The sequence below is a fragment of the Silurus meridionalis genome, chromosome 27 (genome assembly GCF_014805685.1).
Source record: "Silurus meridionalis isolate SWU-2019-XX chromosome 27, ASM1480568v1, whole genome shotgun sequence".
NCBI lineage: Eukaryota > Metazoa > Chordata > Actinopteri > Siluriformes > Siluridae > Silurus > Silurus meridionalis.
This window is the reverse complement of record NC_060910.1, coordinates 15,965,499-15,990,891: the sequence shown is the minus strand read 5'-3', so window position 1 is coordinate 15,990,891 and position 25,393 is coordinate 15,965,499. Positions and strand designations below refer to the sequence as shown.

At 38.5% G+C, this 25,393-nt stretch overlaps 1 long non-coding RNA gene across 1 annotated transcript in view; it reads right to left on the bottom strand.

The window, feature by feature from the left end:
- Positions 1–21,667, bottom strand: part of LOC124380694 — a 79,137-nt gene extending 57,470 nt beyond the window's left edge. The window contains exon 1 of the long non-coding RNA XR_006924715.1: positions 21,575–21,667. This is a non-coding gene — a long non-coding RNA (uncharacterized LOC124380694). The remainder of the gene's footprint in view (positions 1–21,574) is intronic.
- Between the last annotated feature and the right edge of the window lie 3,726 nt (positions 21,668–25,393).

The following is a 25,393-nucleotide window of genomic DNA, read 5'->3' as shown; positions in this document are numbered from 1 at the left end:
TGTGTGTGTGTGTGTGTGTGTGTGTATATATCTATAATCAGATATTATTGAAAGTCCGTGGCTATGAATTTAGCATTTCTAGACGCAAACAGAGGAACATGTTTTATTCTCTTGTTCTGTGAAGTCAGAGACCCTTGTGTATATTTGTAGCATTGAAATAATCATGTTGGTGCCGTGCTTCAGAGGAATATTTGTTCTTGCTTTGATTACTAGGCTCTGTTAAATGGCCAGAGGTTCCATGCCTGATGTATTGTAATTATTTTCACAAACTTTGCATGGAACTTCCAACATCTTTACAAAACCTCAAACCTAAAGTTCTGCCTTAGATATCTGTGATTAAGTTCTAACCTGATGTACAAGGAAAATTCTCAGTTCTAATGCTGCATGCCCAAGCATCCAGGCCTGACATTCCTGCATACTGTTTAAGCTAAAACCATCCTGAATACAATCTGTAGCCAATGAAACCCAGTGTTCTTAAGTTGTAAGTAAACTTCTGATAGCATTGATATCTAAACCTAAGCGCAGGAGCTGAGATTCCAAACAAAAGGCCTAGTTGGACTTTCAGAATTAAAGTCCCACCTTAAAAACTCTAGCAAGACTTTTTGCCTCAAAGATTGCAGGGAGTCCCACCAATTTTGGGATGTGAGTGAGAAAGAGCCAGAGAGAGGAAACAGTCTGTTAACATGATACAATATACAATAAAATAAAACTCTGTGAAACCCCCAGACAGCCTAGGACATGATTTAAGGATTATTATTGTAATATTATTGAAAATTTCGTGTGCAAAGCCCTGAAGAGGTCGATATTATTGGTATTCCCACTGTAAAGGGGTCTATGTATGTATCTATAAATCTTTATTGATTTATTTTTGGTTCTAAAACCTAAGTTTTGACTATTAAAGGAATAATACAGAATAGTATAGTATTTATAGTTGTTTATATTAAACATTAAACTATATGTTTTTGACATTATTATTACTACCAAATCATTTCTAATGATTTTTTGAATTAATTATTTGTATTAAGTATTATGTCAATTGAAGGTCCTAATAAGTAGAACAACAACAGTGTGTGTGTGTGTGTTACATTTAAAGTGTGTCTTTTGCATATAAAGTATACTTTTTGTTGTTTTTTTATGATGATAATGATGATGAAGTTGTTGATGAAAGTGCGAGAGGATCGTGCCACGTCCGTGGAGAAGAAGGGAGGAGAGATCCTCACAGAGTGCGGGAACGAAGAGGTGAAACTTCAAAAAAGAAAAAGCGCATGAGAGATAGAGAGAGAGTGAGACAGAGAGAAAGCATCCACACAAGCAAGGAAAGCAAAACAGAAGCTCCAAGGTCCTCTCGCTAATTAACCACATTTGCATTTATTAACAAAGCCTAATGAGGGGATTTTCAATAGTTTGTTTTTCCCTTAATATAAATATTTCCTTTTCATTATCCCATTACATGCGTGAATGTAATCATCCCCCCCCTCCTCAGATCACAGAGAGAAAAAGAGAGAATCATGAATCACTCTATGACACACAGTGACTGGATTACTGTTATGTGACTTTTTATGTGTGTGTGTGTGTGTGTGTGTGTGTGTGTGTGTGTGTGTGTGTGTGTGTGTGTGTGTAAGGGGTACCAGTCCACTTGCCAAAGTTAGCCAGATGGCCTGTCTCTTTAACGGTTTGATTGGGAGTGTGTAGCATCATTAAAGGTACTAATATCAGAAAGTGTCCATATTGTACACATGGTTAATTAATTGTCCCCTGGCATTGCCTTCAGAGTGGGGATCCTCCGTAATCTCACACTCGCATGCATGCATGCATAAACACACACACACACACACACACACACACACACACACACACACACACACACACACACAGTTTAATCGCTCAAACTTTACACAATGCGTATCACTCACTTTTCCATAAAGAGACAATAACCTTGCACAATAATTCATCATATAATAAGTCATAAATAGGTTTATACTAATCAAAAAACTTCACATTCGGTGTGAAATGATATTATTGAACAATAAGTATCAGTGCAGTGATTCACTATATGGACCAAATTATTGGGACACCTGACTTTTCCCACTATATCAAAATAGTGACATTGGAGTTAGAGGAAGAACCACACACAGTTCCTTGGACCATTCAAGATTCGCTCTTATTTTGGACTACATTTTCTGTCTTCTGTGTTATTTGATTTGTTTACCCCGCAGACTATCTTTATAGTCCGCGGGGCTTCTCAATACAAAGAACTGAACAGAACTCACACACACACACTCACTTACACACACACACACACACACACACTCACTCTGTGTGTTACTGAACTGTACAACCTGGACTAAACACAATCATCACTCATCTTGATCCACTCCACCACCACTGATCTATTTATTATTATTTATACTCGCACCTTGTACTCAATATAATGTTTACATGCTGTTTTTGCACCTTTTGTATTCAGTATAATGTTTACATGCTGTCTTTGCACCTCCTTGCTGCTGTTTTTTTTTTTTTTGCACTACATTGCTCTGTTCTGTTTGTACTTTCTCCTGGGTATAGTTTTTACATTTTTCCTCACACAGTACTGTATATTTAAGTATACAGTAGGTTTACTAGTCGGCGCTATACTTGGTTTTTGTCTTTTGTCTTGTCTTGTGTTGTCTGTCTGCACTCTGTCTGTCTGTACTGTTCTTTTGTTTGCACCAGGCTGCACTCGATGCACTTTATGTTGTTTTGTTGTTTAGTGTAGCACCAGGGTTCCGGAGGAACGTTGTTTCGTTTTTACTGTGTACTGTGTACCACTGTGTATAGTAAAAATGACAATAAAAGCCACTTGACTTGACTTATTGTGTACCAGACTCTCACGCATGCTACGTTGACTGTTCTCAAAATATGGATTAGTTCTATATCAATAAACCGCATATGGATTCTAAATACCCGACTCCTGGGCGTTCATCACACGATGTTCAATGTCAAAAAAATAACCAGAACAATAGTGCAATATAAGGATTCATTACGTTTGAGCTTAAAAAACAGTGTTAATTGTTGGCCTTGAGTGATGACCACCTTAATTGCCCCAATTTATGTGCTCTTCTTGGGTTATGTTAGTTATTGTATTAAGTTTCAGTCTATGAAACATTTTGGAATGTTATGAAGGATCATTTAAATAATCTTAAAAAAATAGTTCTTGTTTTTTTTTTATAACTGAGAAAATACAAAACTGTATTGGAATTGTGGGTCATTCTTGCGACTTGGAAAAAGCTTATATCGACTTGTAGAGCACCAGTTTCTCCAAACAAGACCTGACAGTGATGGCACGGACAACATGGCATGCATGCAAGAAAAGAGATTCTTGAATTATGATGTTGAAATGTAATTTTCAGTGGATAATGCATGACAACTACCTTCTTCAATTCTACTAATTAAATTGGAGTAATGGGACTTCATCCATCCATCTCCCAATATGATTCGCCTGCTGTCTGCTTGAATGTTTGTGGCACCCAGTCCAGTATACTGGGTTTAATCCCCTACAAGTGACTATATAATCCATGGTTTAGGGTTGATGTTAAATTTGCATGCCGGTCTGGGCTGTGATTAAGCACTGTCTGAAGGAGGGGTTTGTCAGGAAACACAGTTTAAGCTCTGCAAGCTATGTGTAATTAGAGATAAACTGGTCTGCAGTGGGGTTTTATGCAGAATTAAGATGCAATTTTTAACCGTGTGTTCTTTGGTAAAGGGGGGTTGGAATATTAGTGAGGGTATATTAATCCCTGCTCTGCTCACCTGGCTGGTGTTTAATCTGTGTGTATGTGATTAGAACATAATTAATGAAGGAATTGTAGAGGTTGATCTGGTGCTTAAGCAGTGGTGTCTGGTCTTATTCAGAAAGGGCCAGCTGTGGGTGCAGGTTTTTATTTTAACCAAGCAGAAGCCATACATGATGATGGGTTGATGGCAGGGATTAGCTAAATAAACAGGTATTGCTCCAACCTGCTCCAACAGCATATGTTCAGCATATTCTTAGGAGCAAATTAAGGCTGGACAAAAAAATTAAAAAGTGGTACCCCAGTGTTTCAGGTGTTGGACTTTGTATTGGAAGGTTCAGTTCAAATCCCACCAAAGGGCACCACCAAGCTGCCACTTCTGGGACCTTAAAAAAAAAAAGCCCTTAACCCTCAACTGCTCATAAAAATACTGCTATAAATGTACATGAATTGCAATGTTAGCAACATTAGTTATTTTACCGTACTTCCTTATAGTCCTACACACACACACACACACACACACACACACACATTTATACGGTTACAGTGTTGACACAAAAAGGTTGTCTGTTGCATCTTCACTCCAATCAGTTACTATACTCTACCATAACTCCTTCAGAATTTTCCAGAATGTTTGCTTCGCTGTGCCTTTGAGAGGTTTTTAGCGTTTTATCTAGGTTGTCCAACGAACTCTTTCATTCTGCTAATTCTCACTAAGACAAAGAATCCTACTCACACAGTTTCCAATGTTTCTTTGACTGTGAATTTCATCTTGATTGAAACACATGTACAGTCAATTGTTGACCTCTAATCGTCTTGACACCAGAGATTCTATAACTACCACCTGATATTCTCAGATCTGATATTACACTCCCACTCACCCAAAGAAAAAGAAACTCTAGTGTTTGCAGGTACAGTGCTGGTCTCGCATAGAGCGTCTCACGTGAGGGTTGAAAGTGAGTTCTGCTTGCACCGTTCGTTCACATTTGTGTATTGAAGCATGCATTTTACTGTAACCTCAGTCCCTCAGAAAGCATGTGCAGTAAAAATGCACTTGTTTTTGCCCATGTGCCTATGCATTAATGTAATCGTGTGTGCTTGCAGGTGTGCACTGTAGCACAATTATACTATAACTGCGATTCCTTCAGATTTTGACCTGCGGGGCAAAGTGGTCCAACCGTAGCAAGTAAAAGAGATACTCTGTGTGTGTGTGTGTGTGTGTGTGTGTGTGTGTGTACGGTTGATGAGTGCGCAGGCCTTTTAATGTGCAACAGACCGAACTGTACACGCAGGAATGTCTAGATAACCCATAGTAGAATAGAGTGCTTTTTATTAGGATGGTTGGCTATCTCAGAAACCTACTGCCCCATCTTTAATTTAACCCCCAAGGCCTGCAGGCACACTCGATGACCATGGCAGGGTTAATTCACATGAGCAGGCTTCAACTTTACACTGTGTTTAGTTGAAAGTCAAAGTTGTTTGTCTTTAAGTGAATCAATGCATTTGAACTTCCCAGCAGGGCTTTTTCAAAAGTACCTCTTGAAAGAAGCACCATGACAAAATAATGCAATAATAAACTAAAATAATTGTGAAAACTCGTCCTAAGGTTTAAGACTTACTGAATATTTTTTGGGATTCTTGGCTAAGCAGGAGCAGCAGGAATGCATTTAAATGATTGAGGCATTTAAGAGATTTAGGTCTATAAGTCAACATACCAACATGACATCTGGCTAAGAGCTTAAATATTTGAGAGAGAATTATATCTATCTATCAATCAATCAATCAATCAATCAATCAATCAAATTGATGTAGTTGTGGTGTACAGACAGTGGATGGTAATTTTTTTTTATATCCTTGGGTGTCCTCTGTGTGTATTTAGGGGTATATAGGGGTTTATATTGATAGTTGTGGTGTAGAGGTATTAGCAATAATTGTGTGCTTAGGGCTTTGGATATAATATATACACATGTAGCCCCCTGACTTACAATGGAAATGCATTACCATGGCAATATCATGACTTGAATGAGACATGGCCTAGCCTACCTTGGAATCTTAAAGAAATCTGCTATATGTTTTGGGCAGCTGGCACGTGCACAAGCGTCAGTTCAAAAAACATGTGCTCTGAACCAAGACAACTTTTGTTGACCGCTAGCGAGAGTAAGGTATCTCACAAGGTGGGAGATGCATACATGCTGGCAGCGTCCCAATGTACAGTACGACTTATATGCTGTTACGTTTGCCTGCCACGTGGAATGTAAATTATTTGTAATTTTCTCGTATCGTTACCGTAAAATCTAAACATTTTAAGTCGAACCACCATAACTCAAGGCCCACCTGTATAATTATTTAGTGCTTTGGACATAGACAGTGGCAAGAATTAAGGAAGTGGGGGTATTTAGGGATTTGTGTATTGATGGATGTAGGTAACTAGTAGTTGTGGCATAAACATAGTGAAGGGTATTTAATAGTTTAGATGCATGTAGTGTGAAACCATTTTGGGTATTTACAGTGGTGTATTGATGGTTGAAGCATAGATGTACTGGGGGTTTTTGGTGGTTTGGATTTAGAGGGTTGTGCTCTATAGTAAAGGGTGTTTATGTGTTTGAATATATGTGGCCATGGTTAAAGTTATTATCTGAGTCTCATATCTAACACAATGACCTCAGATTCAAAAGTAAAAATCTAGAAAACCAGGAAGATTGGTAATCAATTCAGACCTTTCAGGAAAATTTGAATGTGATGAGACGAGATTCTTTTTGTTGCAAATTCAAGCACAGACTGTAATAAAAAAAAAAAACAGGAAGGAATAGAAGTTATTAAAAGTCTAGAATAGTGCATAATTACATTTGTGATTGTAAGTTTCTCTTGCAATTTTGAACTCGTGTAGAATCATGACCCCTAGTATGGAACCCCCTGCTGTGAAAGTATTCAGGGCTTAAGATATACATGTACATAAAATAGAACCGTAAAGGGATATTTCAGAATTCGGATCTATCAGGTTGTGGTGCTGGGTTCGAAACCCCCCATTCGAGCGGTTAGTCCTTGACGCAGCAGGAGAAGAACTTCCCAAACTGATGATTGGCGGCATCCATTATTGATGATGTCCTGATGTGCCTAATCAAGCTTGTTCAAGTACATTCCTTTCTCAACCTCCTTCATTTTTTTCCTCTATTCAAACCAATAACAGCATTATAACATTCTAATCGTCGGGCACAATGAATATTTATATCAGTAGGGGTAAATTGCGCTTTCCATATTCATGACTTTTTTTTTTTCTTGTTTTTGTTTTCCTCTTTCATCGGCAGGATGTCTTTTCTCCATTGATTTAATTATATTACGGCAAAAGTCGCTGGATAAATTTTTTCCGTAATGGCAGTGGCAGACATTACTAATATTTGTAAATGTTACTGGACTCAGAGGAACCAAAGACAGTGACTGTATTTAAGCCCTACATACAAAGCCTCTAACTGCTGACACCAGACCAAGTGCTGGGATAGTTATAAAAACGAATGCTTTTACTTGCCGTGTGTATAAATGTGTTCTCAGATCATGCATGTACTTGTGCGCTTTAGGTTTGTGAAATACTTTTCATGTTTTCTTTCATAAACCAGAGGGACAAAGGCTGTCAAATTCTGCATATTAATTGTATTTTGTATTCACGCTCTAGGGGCCAAAGAGGAGACTCCTGAACCAGAGAAAGGTTACAGGAAGCCTCTGGTATGGATGTGTAAGCAATGCTATGTAGATTAGCTTGAGCTCAGTGTCCTTAAAAAAAATAAATAAATAAAAAAAAAAAATAAAAATAAAAAGGCACAGGGTGTAGAAATTGTAATTGTGCAAAGGTTAATGTATAAAATTTGCTAATATTATGATGTTCTCCTTCTTCTTAAGGCAACTGTGCATGTGTGTGGTGTATGTGTGTTGGGCACATTGGTCAATAAAAGGACCAATCCATCCCCTCTTGGGTAACAGGAAACATAAAAGGTTTCGCTCCTGCACTTCCTGCTTCAGCAATTTATTTGTTTGGTGTGTGTGTAAGAGTGTGTTAGGTGTATGGGTTCCCTGCAGCAGTGTGTAATAAGCGGTATGTCCCTTGTTGGGATGCACAGAGAGGAAATGGATTAGGCGAGGGACATTGCAGGACATGATGACAGTGATGTGTTAAAAATCTGCCCTCCGGATATCTCTCTCTCTAATTCAATACCACTCTGTTTTTCCCCCTTTTTCCCCTCCACATCTCCCTCTCTCTCTTTCTTTCCCTCCATCCCCCAGTCTGTCACTCGGCAGCCATGAACAGTGGATCTCCAGCAACTCTGTCAATAAGGATACATCAGTCCATAGAGGATACACCGATTACACTCATTCTCTCTCTCGCTCCCTCTATCTTTTTCTTTCTCTTTCTGCCCACAGCCAGAGGGCTTCCATTAGTCTGACCACCTGCTGTGCAACCCCCCCAATACCTCTTTCTACCCAGGACTCAAAGCAAACCGCCTCTGAACTGTGTGTTCCCCCATCTCCATGTCTTTTTCCTACTCTAGCCTTTATCCTCTCACTATCTCTCTCGTGCCACCTCATTTCAACCTTTGCACGCTCTCTCTCTCTCTCTCTCTCTCTCTCTGTCTCTGTATATCTCTCTGGCATGCTGTGCATTTTGTTTGCCTGCTCACAGTGTATTACCTCAAACCTGAACGACTCTCCGATTACCTCTGGCCTTTTCAACTATCTACAAGGTACAAGACATGAGGTTTGCAAGGGAGAAAAGATCGAGAGATCGAGAGAGAGAGAGAGAGAGAGAGAGAGAGAGAGAGCATGAAAAGCTTCTGTTCCAGTCCTCCCCCTTATCCCTCTCCCCTCCGGACTCGCTGGGTGAAGACGAGGCGACGCGCTGCAATTACTTTAATTGGTTGTGACTTCTTCATTTACATGACAAGTGTTTGCACATCCTGGGAAACAACGGTCTGTTTCTTCTGGAGAAGAGAACCCTGGACTGGCGTGGGACACAGACGCAAGGGCCCAAGGTTTAAACGAGGGGGGTGGAGGGGAACACCGACACGGCTGAACGAAAGCGCCGGATGTCCAACCGTTTCAGCGCCGCTCACTTACTTCAGTCTGGTGCTTCCAGATCTCAGAGGATTGGCACGACTGGCTTTGTACATTTGCAATGCAATCCAAATACACTATACTGTATACATATTTAGCACACTAACAAAACTTAGATCCAAAGACATTGCCAAAGTTTTCACCTCCAACTAGGACAGTCTTGATTGAATTCCAGTATTAATATACTACATTACTTATGATTTCTTGATCTTATGATGACAATAGTGATAAGATAAAAAAATAAATGGCAATTTCGTGTGGTAGGCAAATGTATCAGCGTACACAAGCCCCCCTCCACTGTGGAAAGTTATTGCATTGTCATTTATCTCTGTCTGACCTATCTAAAGCAGTCAAACCAACTTCAAGCCCAGTCAGAATCCCTCATAAGGAATGCTTAATCGGAGCCATGCCATCTAACTGCCAAGATGCTTCAGTTCCTTTAGACGTGGTTTTTCCGTTAGTGTCTTATAACAAGGCTATCCGAGTGAGGCGGCATTATGCTAATTTTGTGTACCCTTTTATTGCTATTTGTTATGCAGATAAAAAGGCACCTTGCCCCCGAAGTTGCTGTCAGCTTTAATCTTATTTAAATGTGTAATCTCTAATTTGGTGTTTGGTGTGCAAAGAGGGGGATAAACAAAATAGCGGGAAATAATGGAGTCATTTGACCACTGGCGATTCCAAACTGTTACATAGATATTTGTTATTTAGGAGATGTATGTATTTTTATCTATAGTGAAATGAAAATAAAGGAAAACCAAGTCTAAAACTTGTAAAGGGGAACTCTACGTTGTAAAAACCATGTATGACCCGTTTTTGTTGGTCATTTGTTGGTTGGTCCGAATGTTTGTTGCGCTGTTAATAGAGGAGACTTGCCAACGCTGATGCAATGGGGTCTCAAACATAGCTAATAGTCAGGTTTTAGTGTGAGCTCATAGAAGAGCTTCTGTTCTTTCTCTACAATATTCAGCAATGCTGAATGTCATATTGATGAGAAATCCACTGTAGAAGAGAGTAGATGGGTTTGGGCTCAATTTATAAACGTTTTATTAATCACTTGGCACAGCTTAGCATGATTACTGGCACTTTGTGTAAGCTAATCTGTTTGAGTAAAGTATGTATGGATGTGGAGGTGAGGCTCCCAAAAAGGACCGCTGCATTGTTTAGGAAACAGGAAGCAAAGGTATTCAGATTAGCATTGTAGGTAATGCAGAAAAGGAAAGGAAATAGAGCAACCTGCCAATGAAAGAAGTTTAAACAGAAAAGTATGACTCAACAATGTCTTTAAATACATTTCTATTTTCCATTTCTATTTATGGTATTTATCAGATGCAACCTATTCAGAAAGACAATTATATAATTTACACCGTACAACTTATGCTCAGCTACCACCCAACGTAAAAACTCAAATCCTGAAAACCATCAAAGCTTGTATGCTAAATATAAATATATCTTTATGTGTTCTACCTAGACATGCATAAAACGATTCCCTTTTTTTTGGTCTCAGGTATAATAGTTTGTAACAGTCACGCTCCTTCACAAAGATTCCCTGAATGATAAAGTCTTCAGGAGTTTTTTTGGAGTTTATGTGGAGTGTTTTTTTTTTTTTTATGTACCTACCTAAGGCAGTGTTATCTTTAAAACTGGAAAGGAAGGATTATTTACATTCACGTTTAGCACCATTTCTAGGCATAGGCAAACTAGGTGGTCACCTAGGGCACAACCAGCTGGGGGGGCGCCAGGGAGCGCCCCGTAGCCCGTCAATTTAAATTCTGTTCCTGTTATTCTGCTGAATTTTAATATACGGTATATGTTTACATACTTGCTTCAGGCAATTTTATTAACACACATTATTTAAATTTTTTTTAACCTTTTTTTTTTTATATCAGGTTGTGAATTATTTGTATGGTGTGGGGGGACATTGTGGTGGGAGGGTGAAGCCATTGGGGGGGCAATAGGAATCTCTACTAGGGTGCCAAAAAGTCTAGTAATGGCCCTGTTTACTTTCACATTTATGGCATTTAGCAGCAGTTGATATATTAGCTGATTTGTTGTATAAATTAAATATTTGTAAGTCACTCTCATTGGCAGTTTGCAGATAAATGGGATTTAGCCTATATATATAAATATGTTTCCATGCTATTAAAAATATCTTATCGGATCATTTGGCAATTCTGGTGATTACATAAATCTAAAAACATCACCTGTGGTTAAGAAACATGCAGCCCGGTTTGTAAAGGTGCCGAATAAAGTAATCGAGGGAGAATTCAGGTGACCTTGACTCACAAATCATTTCTGGAGAGTGTGCGCACACTCAAGTTTAGCCCAAATGAAGGGAAATCAATTCTGTTTCACAGCTCCCAGGGGTCTCATCTGACTTTGGCTCGTATGCCTCGCCACCGTCACATCACCTCGGCGCTGGAGAGGTGTGCGTTCTTGTGTGGAGGCGGCACAAAGCCACCTTTGTGGTGAATGTGAGGGAATCTTTTAAAACAAGCGCTTCATCAATGGCGATAGCGAACGAAGCCTGGTCTACGTTTTCAGCTGACAATGAGAGGGGAAAAAAAAATAAATAAATAGTCTGGTGCGATGTGTGTGATACGGTCAAACAAAAGAGTGGCTTTTCTTCCGCTGAGAGTGCGCTACTGCCAACTTTATGAGCGAGAAGAAGAGGAAGGTGTAACTCTAGGCGGACGTTTTTTGGGTTGATTCAGGTCTTGTTCAGCTTTTCTCACGCCCGGTGGGGTGTGTCCCACACAGAGAGGGGTTTTCTAACATTTTCACACACAAACACACTGAAGTGAACTCTGTTACCTGCCACCTTCAGGCATAGACTTTGAGTCCTGCATACTTAAAAAAAAAAAATCTATTAAAAAAAACCCACACAGAGACCAACACACGTCTTAAGAAACCTTCGCATCACTTCTTTATATAGCTTATCCAAACATCACTCTCACCACTCTGTCACTCTTCTCCCATCCGTCAATCTCTCTGGGCCCGCTCGCTTTTTTTTAATAGTAGTTCAATCCTGAGCAAGGTTATTAATTGCGGCTGGGACCTGGGTTATCCCAGCTCTACTACTACAAAGAGAGACGGAGAGAAGAAAAGAGAGACAGAGTGAGACTTCTGAACGCCGGGGCGTCTTCTGAGATTGCCGGTGATTGCTTCGTAAGGACCCTATGGCCCACAGCAATTAGGACTAGCGGACCTCGTCGGACTGTGACCTTCCGACCCGCAGTCTTTCTCTCTCTATACTGGTGATGGAGGGAAGAGAGGAGGCAGGACGTCTGGGAGAGCCTTAATGACTTCTCGAGCTAGGGACATGCGTAGTGGGTAATTGGTAAAGGACGGCATAATGAAACAATTAGAGATGTAATGACTCGGTACATGTGCGATAGCAAGGAGAGACATTGATGGTGGTACTAGAAAGGTTCAGAGAGAGAAAAAGAGAGAGAGGAAAGGAAATTTATAGTATGGGTATGAAACTATATTGACACAAGTTTGTGGACATCTGACTATAAGATTCCGTTCCACATTTAATTTTCATATCCTGAAGATGTTACACTAGATTTAGGAGTGTGCTTGTGGAAATTCATTTAGTCACAATTGTGTTAGTAAAGTCAGGTACGATTCAGCCCAAACATTTTCAGTGAGGTTGAGGTCAGAGCTCTATAGCAGGCCCCTCCAGATCATCCACTCCAAACCATATCTTTAGGACACTTACTTTATGCACAAGGCATTGTCAAGCTGGTTTGGGTCTCCGAACTCAACTGAAGGAAAAAGATTTATGCTAACACATCCAAAGACATTCTACACAACAGTGTGCCTCCAACATAGTGGTGATAACAGTTTGGGATCAACCACAAATATTATGGCTGGAAAGGTCATGGGGGTCCTAATAATTTGTACATAGTGTTTAAATGGTAGTCAAAGGTCTGGGGACGTGAAAATGTGGAGCAGCAGGGATTAGTTTTGAAAACCCAAATCATACAGCATAAGTATGTATTCATAGTGTCCGATCAATATCACTTTCCACTTGTCTTTACTAATGTTATCTGGTGAAATAGGAAAATGAAGGTGCTTTATACTCGTCACATGTACTTTAGCAATAGTGAAATTTTTTATTTGCATATTTCAGTGATGTAAGAAAGCTGGGGTCAGAGCATAAGGTTAGCCATGTTACAGTGCCCCTGGGGCACAAAGGGTTAAGGGCCTTGCTTAAGGACCCCTAAGTGTGCAGCTTGTTGATATTTTGGCTTGAACATATAAACTTCTGATCAGGAACCCAGAGAGTTAACCACTGAGCTACCACCTGCCCATGGGGTTTGGGGCTCTACTATACAACCACATCTATAAACATCCTATACAATTATTTGCCTCCAACTTAGTATTAACAGTTTGGAAAAAACATACATTATGACTAGAAAAGTCATGGGGTCCTACTACTTTTGCCTATATAGTGTTTAAATGGTATTGGTCTGGGGCCATGAGAATGTGGAGCAGCAGTGATTAGTTTTCGAGAACCCAAACCATATATTGTCTGGACAAATATGATCTGGTAAGTTGTTCAAGGCCAAAGGCACTGATGGAAGTGTTGTGGACTCCAGTCACACAGTAAGAGGTAGTATCAAAAAGTTTGGAGATTCGCTCTGTTAACAAAAAATACTTTGTTTTGTTGTAATGTTTACACACGATCACCTTCATAATAATCCCCTTGCACAGCAATACAGCCCTCCAGTGTTCCTGACACTTCTGGACTGTGTCCTGGAAGTCTTCGTATTGTGTCAAACACATTCACGCTGGATCTCCACAATTGTGTCAAAACAATGATCTTTGTGCTGGATCTCCATCTTGGGAAAGAGGTTAAGGTACGCAGGAGCCAAATCTGGTGAGTAGGATGGATGTGGAATTGAGATCATGTGGATTGTTCTCCGATGATCATTATGCACAAGTTACTGATTGGTTTCGCATTTTCAGTGGTTGAGCTCGTTGAATAGCCCCAGTAGTCGCAATACTTTTTGATGCCACCTTGTAGACATGTACCAGAGTCACCAAAATGCAATACGCCAATTAAAGACTTGCAATTTGACTATGACATCAATGACTTGAAACTTTTTGGTCTCACACAGAATATTTGATACCTTTTAAAAGCCAAGGATTTCAAATAAAACATCTGTGATACAATTGTACAATGAGGCAGCTACTTTTTTCCCCCCAGTCCATTTTCAGCAAATTGGCCTTTATTCAATTCTCATAGTACCATCTATCTGCACATCACTCCTCACTAATATAACTGTAATTATTCAGATGAAAATTAGCAGCTAGATGTGATGCAACCCATTCACACAAACACACATCAACTGTGTGTACGGGTCAGTTCCATTCACTTACTGCATCACCCTGGGGCACTGTGGTATTTATGCTGTCCAACAGCTAACTCCCCAACACACACACAACCCCCATACACATACTTCTGAACAGTGGCAAAGCATAATTGACATTGTGGTTAACCCCAGATGATGAACGCCCTTGATTTCCCACGAGTTTAAGGCACAGCATGAAGTCTAGGTTGTACAGGGCTAAGTCTTATGACCTCTATCCACCACACACACATACACAATTTCTAAGAGATGTGATTGAAAAGGCAGAGCTTACACTTTAGCTAGCTAATTTATTGATTCCTTTAGTAAAGTGCTCCCAAGGGTTCATCAATGAGTCGATTTACTCATTGATGAGTTCTTCATTCGGCTGCAATTTTACTGCCTTTGATTTGAAGCAAGTCTTTTGTTTATCTACTATAGTTTTTCAAAGTACACTCCTATGCCAATTTTACAGCCAATACGTAATATGGTTTCTCAGGCCGGTGTTCGTAATTAAACATCTCATCTAGTGTATAGATAGCTAGAAATGAACAAAACAGAAACAGGATTCTGTCATTAGCAACCCAATTATCACTTTGAGATGTTCATCTTGATGTGATTCTGATTCTTAGAGCAGCATTTTTGATATTGAACAATAGTAAGCATTTAAGTAGCATTAATTAGCGACTATCAGTGACAAATAAGGACTAACTACAGCCTCACAATATAGAAAAAATACGAACATCCAGCCAGGTGTTGGTTTTCTCCAAACTTTTACCACAAAGTTGCAGGCACACTTTTGTATAAGACGCCTTTGGATACTAAAGAATAAAATTTTGCTCAAAGCCAGCTCCATGAAGATATAATTCACATGGCTTGACATGGAAGATGTTGATTGACCTGCTAGAAAGCTCTGACCTCAACTCTATTAAACAACTTTTTGGATGAAATGCAACGCTGACTGCTCCCCAGGCATCCTCACCTACATCAGTACCTGAGCAACACTCTTGCAGTTGAATGAACACAAATCTCCACATACATTCCAAAATCTAGTTGAAACATATTCGCAGAAAAGTGGAGGTTATTATAAAAGCAAATTGGAACTAAATTAAAAATAAAAATATGCATTAAACAAATAGCCATCAATAAATTACTTTATTGTTTCTAGAAACATTCACTCATAAAAAGGATAGAGACCTCTGGGCTTGTCCAAAACATTGTAAAAGGGGCATTTCATGGATTAATGTCACCTATGAACGTTCTTAACTACATAATGTAAACCAAATCCACTAAACGTAAGTGCCCCTTATATGTACATTTATGGAGTTTGGCAATTGTCCTTATCCAGCGTGACTTACAGTTATCTCAGTTATACAAATGAGGAGTTAAAAGTTAAGGGCCTTGCTCAAGGGCCCAGCAGTGGCAGCTTGGTCATGGTGGAACATGAAGCCATGACCATCCAATTTGAAGTCCACTACCACTAACAGTATGTGGTGCTCAGATAAAAAAAAAATCTTAAGTTAAAAAGTGTCTTTATAGTCTTCCTTCATTTTTCCATTTTATGAAATGCTTAAAAACAGTATAGGATTAAAATAATTAAAAAACATTAATGAAGTTTTAATAAAACTTATAAAACCAGTTAACAGTTGATAACCTCAACAATGCAGGTACTATAATGAATGGACTTTCAGTGTCACCCAGATGAGGTTCCATGTTTGAGTCTGGTTCCTCTCAAGGTTTCTTCCTCACACCATCTCAGGGAATCCACGAATCACCACGAGCTCGTTCATAAGGTATAAATGTACAGGGACTTATTTATGACCCTGAAATTAGTATTTTTAATGTATTTATTTCTTTAAGGCTGCTTTAAGACAATGTTAATCGCGCTATACAAATAGCATGTAAATGAAATAATTTATATATATACACACACATTTATGTATCTGCAACTTCATACCCCATCAGATTTTCTCTTTTTAGATTTTCCAGGACCAAAAACTGTTGTTGAGAAAACAACTTGGTGCACAACTTTTGGGCAATTTCAACAAGGATATTTTTTTTTGCTTGCCTTTGTTTATTTGTTTCAATAATCTAAACTTTTTTTTTTTTACACCGCCTTATTTTTTCTTATCGTTTCCATGTGGTAGAATCATTAGATTTCTTGAAGCATTCCTAATTCATGTGTTATTTGTTTATATGGATGAATTATTGAGAATATTTCCGCATTTTCACAAAGGTTCCGGTTCGCAGTTAATGACTCTCCCAGTGGATTTATTTTTTATCCGGTCGGTAATTTGTTGGAAATAAAAGCTGCATAATTCATGCAAAACACATCTATTAATTATACTTCCTTTTTTTTAGGTGCTCATGGATTTTTACGCTGCATGCATTTGTTGTCTTCATTTTTTGGTTGAAAGAAAATAATCCGTAAGGTTTCGAGTTGAGAAAAGCGAGCCTGTGGTTATATGAGGTGATCATCCGACGAGTTCAACTTCTGTCAGAAAAAAAACAAAAGTGTGTGTATGTGAGAGAGAGAAGTTTGTTGGGAAACAGAGATGTAAACGGCCTTGTTTAGTAATTTATAGATGTGGGAATTGAGCGCCAGTCTCTACAGAGTCATAAACTATTGATGGGGCTAATCTTTCAGATCCTGCCAACATGATAATCAGAATGTGAATGACAGCAAGAGGCAGGTCCACACACACACACACACACACACACACACACACACACACACACACAGAATCTATCAAATCATTAATATTATTCAGCTGCTTCAGGTAATAACATCCCATAATATTAACCATTCCTCTTTTCTTTTTTTTTTTTGGAAAATGCACACAGAATTTATACCTGTAGCATTAAATAATCTGGTACAATTAGTATAAAAAAATCAGACGCTTAAATGTTTGACATACAGGACCCTTTGTAGTGTGGCTGGGAATGAAATGTCTGTCATGACAGGATGACTTTTTAATATGAGTGATGTTGAAATGGTGTTTAATAGAAATTAAAAGAATTCCGACTTAAGAACAAATATGCAAGAGCTTCTTTTTCCTCGGTCATTATTTTGTAGCAACGGGCAGCACTGAGGCTTTCGGAAGCTGATCGGTTTGATTGGAGGGTACACACGCACACACACACACACACACACACACTCACGGAGCTGAAAGAGCCAGACATGATGCTAATACTAAAACGCTGCTGCATTGCTCTGTTTACGTCTTGCGTAGCGCCATTATTGTTTACATTCACAGTATAAAAGTTACAAAAATCCCATAAAATACACACATTTTTTTAAATCATTATTGATCAGTGGGAGAAAATAATCTTTTTTCCCCAAGGAGCATAGAGCATTATTTGACAATTTGGTATTTGGAATGGATGCAATATTCTTTGGTAAATAATATTGGAATCCATGATGTTTAAAAAGAAAAATTAGTATCAATATTGATGGAAGGAAAATACGTGGTAATGCATTTCTGTTTCCAGTGAAGATTTCTCATGACTAAATGACACCTTACTTACTGTCCCTTCCACACTGCAGCTGTCTGTGAATGCTCATTAAATGGTGTTATAACACAACACTCAAATCGTGGACAAACCGGAATCTGAACTAGCGCTGCTTTTCTCAAAGCTCACAGCATCTCCTCTTGATTAATTAAACTAAAACAAAACCACAGCTCGGCATCATCCGACTCCAAATCTTCTCTGACGATTACAGAGTCTTCTATTACAAAGGAAGGGATAAATAATTTACAGTGCCCCCCCACCGCTCATGGACGGTTTATATAGCATACAAATGAAACATATTCTTTTGGTGCATCTTTTAACGTATTCCGTTAGCTGTGAATTATACAGAGGCTCAGCTACATTTTTAATCGCCTCCTTTTCCTGGTCAGCGACGATGGTGGGACGGTGTGAGGAGTCACATTTCGGCAGGGATTTTGTGTAACGGGAAAAAAAATTTATTAAATATATACGCGATTTCTAAAGTTGAATTGGATTTAAAGAAGAAAATTCAGCTATAAGTATTCTGCACATTCAAAGATCCAGTTTTTATGGAGCAACCGAACACTCGTCAACAGAACCCCAATTCCAAAAAGGATGGGACACCGTGTAAAATGTACAATAAAACAGATTGCAATTTTGCGATTTTAAATTCAATGGCTGCAAATGTTGGGACGGGGCAACAAAAGGCGACAGTTGGAGAAAAATTTTGGGTAATTGACAACAGATCAGTAAGGTGATTGGTTGAAAAGTAGTCGAGAGGCAGAGTCTCTCAGAAGTAAAGATGAACAGAGCTTCACTAATCTGTGAAAGACTGTGTCTACAAATTGTGGAACAATTTTAGAATAATGTTGCTCTACATAAAATCGCAAAAACAATCTGAACTCTAATCGTTTTACAGTAAGTAATATCAAACATTTCAAAGAAGCTGGAGAAATCTCAAGGGACAAGAGCAAAAAATCAACATCGGATGCCTGTGATCTTCAGGCATTTAAATCAGTCGTGATTCTGTAATGGAAATCACTGGATTATATTATGGACATATAAAATTTGCAAATCAATGCATTCTGGTTTTATTTAGATTGAGATTGACAATTTCTTTACGTAATATTTTATTTACATACAACCCCAATTCCAAAAAAATGGCGAGACTGTGTTGTATGTAAATAAAATATTACGTAAAGAAATTGTCAATCTCAATTCTAACACAAATATACTGACTGTAGGAAGGTTCGGTTGTACTCAAAATTGGGGAAATTATCAATTCAATATTATTTGTACTGTGTTTTTACAACTAGACATTGTCCCAAAGCGTCTTTAGAGAAATAGATTGCAAACATAAATTCAAACTTATAAATTAGCTTTAAAGTTTAGAGTCTCTAAATTTATTCCTAATGAGTGAGCCAGTGGAGACAGTGGCAAAAGATGGTACGAGGAAGAAACCTTCAGAGGAATCAGACTCCTTATAGGGCCAATGTAAATCCTTAGGGATTATTGAGCATCTAAAGTATGTTTTTTCTTTTCTGAAGAGAGGGGAGTAAATTTGAGCCATTTGCCTTTTGCTTTATGCAGCGAATCCAGTAATTTGGTCCAAGACCTCAATGGACAACTTCAATGGAGACCCACATTACCAAAAATGCTGTCCTATCCTGCCCTTAATACACTTGTGCTGATGAAACTTTATTAGAACTGCTGAACTGACCAAATTCTTATACACAAATGTCTGTTTCCTTGTTTTTCTTCATAGATCAGTGCATTTGCAGAAATGGGAAAAATACTGCATAAATATTGCTTTTCGCTGTGCAGGGAAAAAAAAAAAAAAACAGCAGGATAGAGTGGAAGTTCATTGTAATCTATAATTAAACCTGCCACACACACACACACTCATTTGGCCACTAACGGCCAAGTCCTTGGCAACAGTGTATGCCGCTGGAGCCAATGCATGATGGGAAGTGACAGCACAGCCCAGGGCTTCCCCAGAGAGGGCGGAGCTTAGCAGAGCACCAGAGAAAGCAAGCAAACTGTTTATCCCAGCCAGTCCAGTGGTCTGACCTTCTACACGTAATGTTACTATTAGGATTTATAGTAAGCTGTAATGTACATTATATTATCCAGTACACACACACACACACACACACTGAGCATGCAGGTTAAACCCTTATACAGACACGTCAAAGACGTATTTTGCTACAGGTGTGTCATCGTTTCGCTGCCGTGTGCACGCAGATGGTATAAGAGCATGCATACACAAACCCATATGTGAACCTGATCACATAAACTGAGAATAACACTGAATATGGAAACCAGACTGTAAAACGCATGCACTAATGCTCATTCACAGCGTGCGGCAATAGGACTCTTTTTTTTTCGCCCAGCTGTTCTTTCCCATAATATCTAGACCTAAAAGTCAGCACCCTGACACCGTGCCAAGTGTTTTGATGCAGCCGACACAACAAGACTGTCGCCGTGGTTACGGAGGGGGTTCTGGACAGGCCTCGAATACCCCAAACATCACAATTTTCTCTCAGAGTTCCGACTCGAAATTCGGATTGTAAATTATTCTCATAACATGAAGGAAATGAGACGGTTTAAAAATTATATATATATTTTTCTAAATATTTTTACGCAAATTGATTCGTAATTCTCAATGCAAATATTACAATGGGCTGAAAGATTTTTAATAGTAATTTTTTTCCAATAAATATTTATCCACCTTATCTTGCATTTGAAGTAATAATACAGAGCTATATAATGTAATTGTATTACAAATTACAATACAACTGAAACATTGTTTCAGTTTCTAGATGTGCATGAGAATCAGTGTGTTGAATTCTGTTATACTAAAAAAAAAAGACTTTAATAAATATAATGTTATTTTCAGAAGTATAAGGATCCAGTCCAAATAAATTAAATTCAAATAGGATTCACTTTTATTGAATTATAATTGATATATGATGATTGAAAACCTTTTTTCAAATGTATTAATTATAAAATATTTAAAATCAATAAAAGCAGTTTCACCATATTTTAAAAGAAAAAAAAAAGAAATAAGCTAAGAATTACTTTTCAACATTTGTCTGAATAATCAAATACGTCTCTGATGTCATTTTTCCAGAAATAGAGCTCCAAAGTGGGCTAAAATGGCTACTGTGTTCAAAAAAGAATGTGAATGTGAGACCTGCATGCTCTCTTCAAACAGTGCTGTTGCTTTTAGATGCGTAATTAACAAAATGGGCATTTCTACAATGTGACTAAGGTATTTTTAAAAGTAGGAATGTCAACATGTGCTAACAATATAGAGTTAGGAAAATATGTATGTTGTTCTAAAAACTGTAACCTGAGGCCTTTTTAAAAACATTTTACATATACAGAACCGTGCAAAGGTCTTTGAACCAACTTTGTTCGTGAGGCGCCTTGCTGATGCTAAATATGATATGTCGGTCAAATTTTTGTGAATTACACTCCTATATAATAAAGCTTTGCCAAAGAATTAATTTTGACATAAAATGGAAGGACAGATACAGCTGTAAGCAATGGCATTAATACAGGTTCAGGCTTAATACTGCATACAAATGTCCTGTATTTTCTAGTTGCATTCTACTAAAGAGATTGAGAATTAATCATGTGTGGTCATTATGCCATTGCCAAAACAAGACACTGAATGGTGACCTTAGGCTTTTGCACAGTACTATAGATTTACTCATTTGGTAGACCCTGCTGTGTAATGTTTCACCTTGGAATATTGTATACTTTTTAATTTAATGGTCAATTAAACTGCAAGGAAAGTGCTAAAAAAAATAAATAAATAAAAAAAACACAAGGCAAGCAACTTACGTAAACTAGGTAGTTCTTCACCCTGAGAACAGGAAGTTGAACCAAATGTAAGTATAAAATTGAAATAACATTCAGGAGACAGCCACCCCTGCTGGCTGGGAGGAGTACTGTGGCATAAATGAAATTCTGAAGAAGTATAGACTTTCCCCAGGGACTTCCTTCAAGTTGACAAAGGCCTGGTTGAACACATTATTACATCTCCCCTGAATAGTGTCAGAAACATGTGTTTTAAAAAATTGATTAAAAAAACAAAAACACACTGGTCAAGTCAACATAAGTGGGTCTGTTTTTACGTTGTGGGTTCGGAGTTGCCAACATTTGGATAATATTATCCGAATGAAAATATATTTAGTTGGAAAATGTGGGCACATGTATGTACTGTTATTTTAGAATGCCTATTGTGAAAAAGAGATAGAAATACACCAGTGCTAAATGTTGCTTTCGAAAACTGCCTGGTACGTTTATCCGTCATTCTAGGGTTTACTGACCCTAGATAGTGTTTTCTTCATGCAGAAAATTCACCCAGTGATTCAGAATGTACGCTTTCTCTTTGACTAGTGTGTCTGCCCAGTACAGACATAGCTTTGCTCCCCCTAAGATCTGTAGGAATTAACGTATTTGCTATAAAAACTGTTTAATATTTAAATCTATACCAAAATAATGCAATGTGTTTCACATTTAATCTGAACATTAATGGCCTGGGCCAGTAGTTAGCAGATTATGTGACTGTACATTCGGCCCGATGATGGAATAGTTAAAAATGTTCAAATGCTCTTTAACAAAGGTCTTGGAGGTTTGCATGGTTAGATGAATGTGTTCTGACATATGAACTGAAGTGCTCAGAGCTTCGATGAAGTAAAAAGGTCAAAGGCCATGCTGGGTTTATGCATTAGTTAGACAACAGACAGTCTTGATAGCCATGAATAAAATATTGTAAAGCATAAAAAAAAGCGAGGCTTTTAGCTCCTAAACTCAGGGGAAAACAGGGCAGAGGCATAAATGCATTATATGCTCTGTTAGTGTGTCCATGGTATATTTGTTATATTTCCAGAAAAATATTAACTCCTTTTTCTACAGATTTTGTCAACTTGTTCCAGCCCTTGCTAGTGTTTTGTAGGTACTCACTTGCTCAGTTGACCAGTAGAGAAGATCTTAACCATTTGGAAGTGGGGGGTTAGCCCATTGAGTAAAGTGCTGTAACAACATGGAGGGACTACAAAGCTTGGGATACGACTAACTAGTATTTTGCTGGTATCCAGATCCTGCTTGTCTGGCAAGCATTACGTCTCAAGCAAAATACAACTAAAGTACTGAATTTGATCATCTCATGCCTACTCTTTTGTGGGTTACTTTCTTTGTCCAATTGTAGTTCAATGGGACAAATTTGCTGACTGGGCCTGTGCCAGTGAGGAGGGGGTGAACCACTTGTGAAGGCATTCAACCATTGAGTAAAAGGCTGAAACATCCAGGCTCCAAAACTTAAAAATTTTGGGAGAATGTAGTGTAAGGTAGTGTAATGGGGATGAGCTGGACCAATTGTGAATGGGGACAAGATCACTTGGGGAGGGGCTCGACCATTGAGGACGGGGCTAATCCACTTGGAAATCTTTCACGTTTTATAATCCGGACATGGTGACAACCTCTGATTGTTCGTTCTGAAACGTAACGCATTGTTGTTTAATGGCAATGAAAACAGTGAAGTCATACACTTGTTCCCATTTTTGCTGGTAAATGGGAACAAGTGTATGACTATATGCCCTGAGTCTAGACACAAGCTAGCCAAGCTGCCCTGCTGACCTACATGCAGCATTTACTACACCTCTTACTCCATTCACAGAGTGATAGGAGGGAAGTGATGGGAAGGCAGGGGGAAGAAGAGAGGTCAGAAAGTGGAAGACAGATGAAAAAGAATGAAAGAAAGAACATGCGCATGTCCCACTTTAGCGCGGATAGGGATCAGGGTAAAAGATGCTAAGGACTGCAAGGATAATCAGAAGGACAATGCAAATTCTTAAATATTATTCAAAGCCATTTTAATAACTACTTAAAAAAAATCATTATTGTGTCCATGTGGCATCAATCAAGTGCGAGTCTGATATGAGTCATAGATTACATAAAGCATCCTTTCCAACAAAGTGACCTTGTGTATGCTGTGTATGAAGGCATATTGCCATGGTCAGCAATTGCTGAATGAATTCCAGCTGAGTTACACTGAGTCACATATTTATGACGATTGTAAGCCTGAAACCACATCTTTCCTGTGCAATATTGTAATTTGAGAACAGGGTTTGACACTCTCTTGACACTCATAAAACCATGCTAGCATTCGTGAATATGTTTTAGCAGCCTCTTTCGGCACATGATTCAACCGTGATTATTTGTTAGCCGCTGTGGATTTGTGGTAAAATCTAAAACTAAATTAATAATTAAATAAACATTTGTTCTGTTTTGTTCTTTTTAAACCCCTTAAAATTTGTTCTTTTAACCATTTGGTCTGGGGTCCAAGGTTGCAGAAAGACAGTCTTCCAAACACAGATAAGGTTATTTTTATAATTGTCAGTATTTATTGAGACATGAAGGTAACAGGGACATTGTGTGGCAAGGCTAATAGTCATTATTATTATTAAAAAAACAATTCTGTAACTATAGAGCACACCTTCAAATTCTTGTCTCCTGCATTACACTTATTGGATATTTAGCTTCAGAATCAGGAACAAGTATAAAAAGTGTGTACAGCAAATTCGACATACAGATAATTAAGATGTTAAAAAATGTTGGGATATGAGATAAAAAAACGAATAGGAAATCAAGCTATATAGCACTTCCATGCAGCATTTATAGCCTAATATTATATGGCACTCTTAGTCAACAAAAGGATAATACTGCACGTGTGGCATATGAACTGTTGCTTTCTGGGATGTGTCTGTGGTGGGTGCAGCGCTAATCCCACTCCTAGACGTGGATTAAAATCCAACCAAAAGCCAGGAGGGAGTTGTTTACTGCGGTGTAGTGTCTCATAATATCCCCCCTTCCCCCCACTGTATCATTCTTAAACCTTACTAAAAACACATACAATCACTAAACAGTAAAAGTGTCTCTGCTTTAAGGCACTTAGTAGCACGTTAGCGGGTGAGATGAGCAAAAGAAAAGACTTTGAATTAATATACGATTCGCTTTTCACCATGATGAAGGTCGCAAGACAATGCCGTTGTCCCCTGTTTCACAACACACCAGTACTTATTTCAATGATCCAAAATACTATAACACCAAGTTACATAAAAAACCTCAACCTTGCTCACTGCAAAGATAACGAGGGGTCCTGATGCTTTTACAATTAACATTTACATTAAATCACCATTGACTATCGTTCAATTGCAGATGATTCAAGTCAGAGCATGGGTTTGGATTGGTTGTAGACTTGATTTGTTACGAAACTACATAATCCCTTCCCTCATTGTGACACCTGTGAGTCCTGAACCTAATTACATGGGACACTTTAGAAAAGGACATGTGATACCGACTGTTCACATTTTTTCCTAATATATCCCAGCCATTGTAACATAATAATCAATGCTATTCACATTTACCCATCAGTGGTTTTAATGTTATTGCTGTTCTTTCTCTCTCTGTGAGGGTCTGAGCGAGGAAAAGAGATATAAAAGTGACTGCTTCCTCCACGAGCAGAGAGAGAAGTATGAACATGAAAGCAAAAAAAAAAGAAGACATGGAGAGGATTGATTAAAAGACATAAAACGAATAGAGCGCAACAAAGGGAGAGCGCTGTGTTCAGGCTTCTTCCACACATGCTGTAAGCTTGAG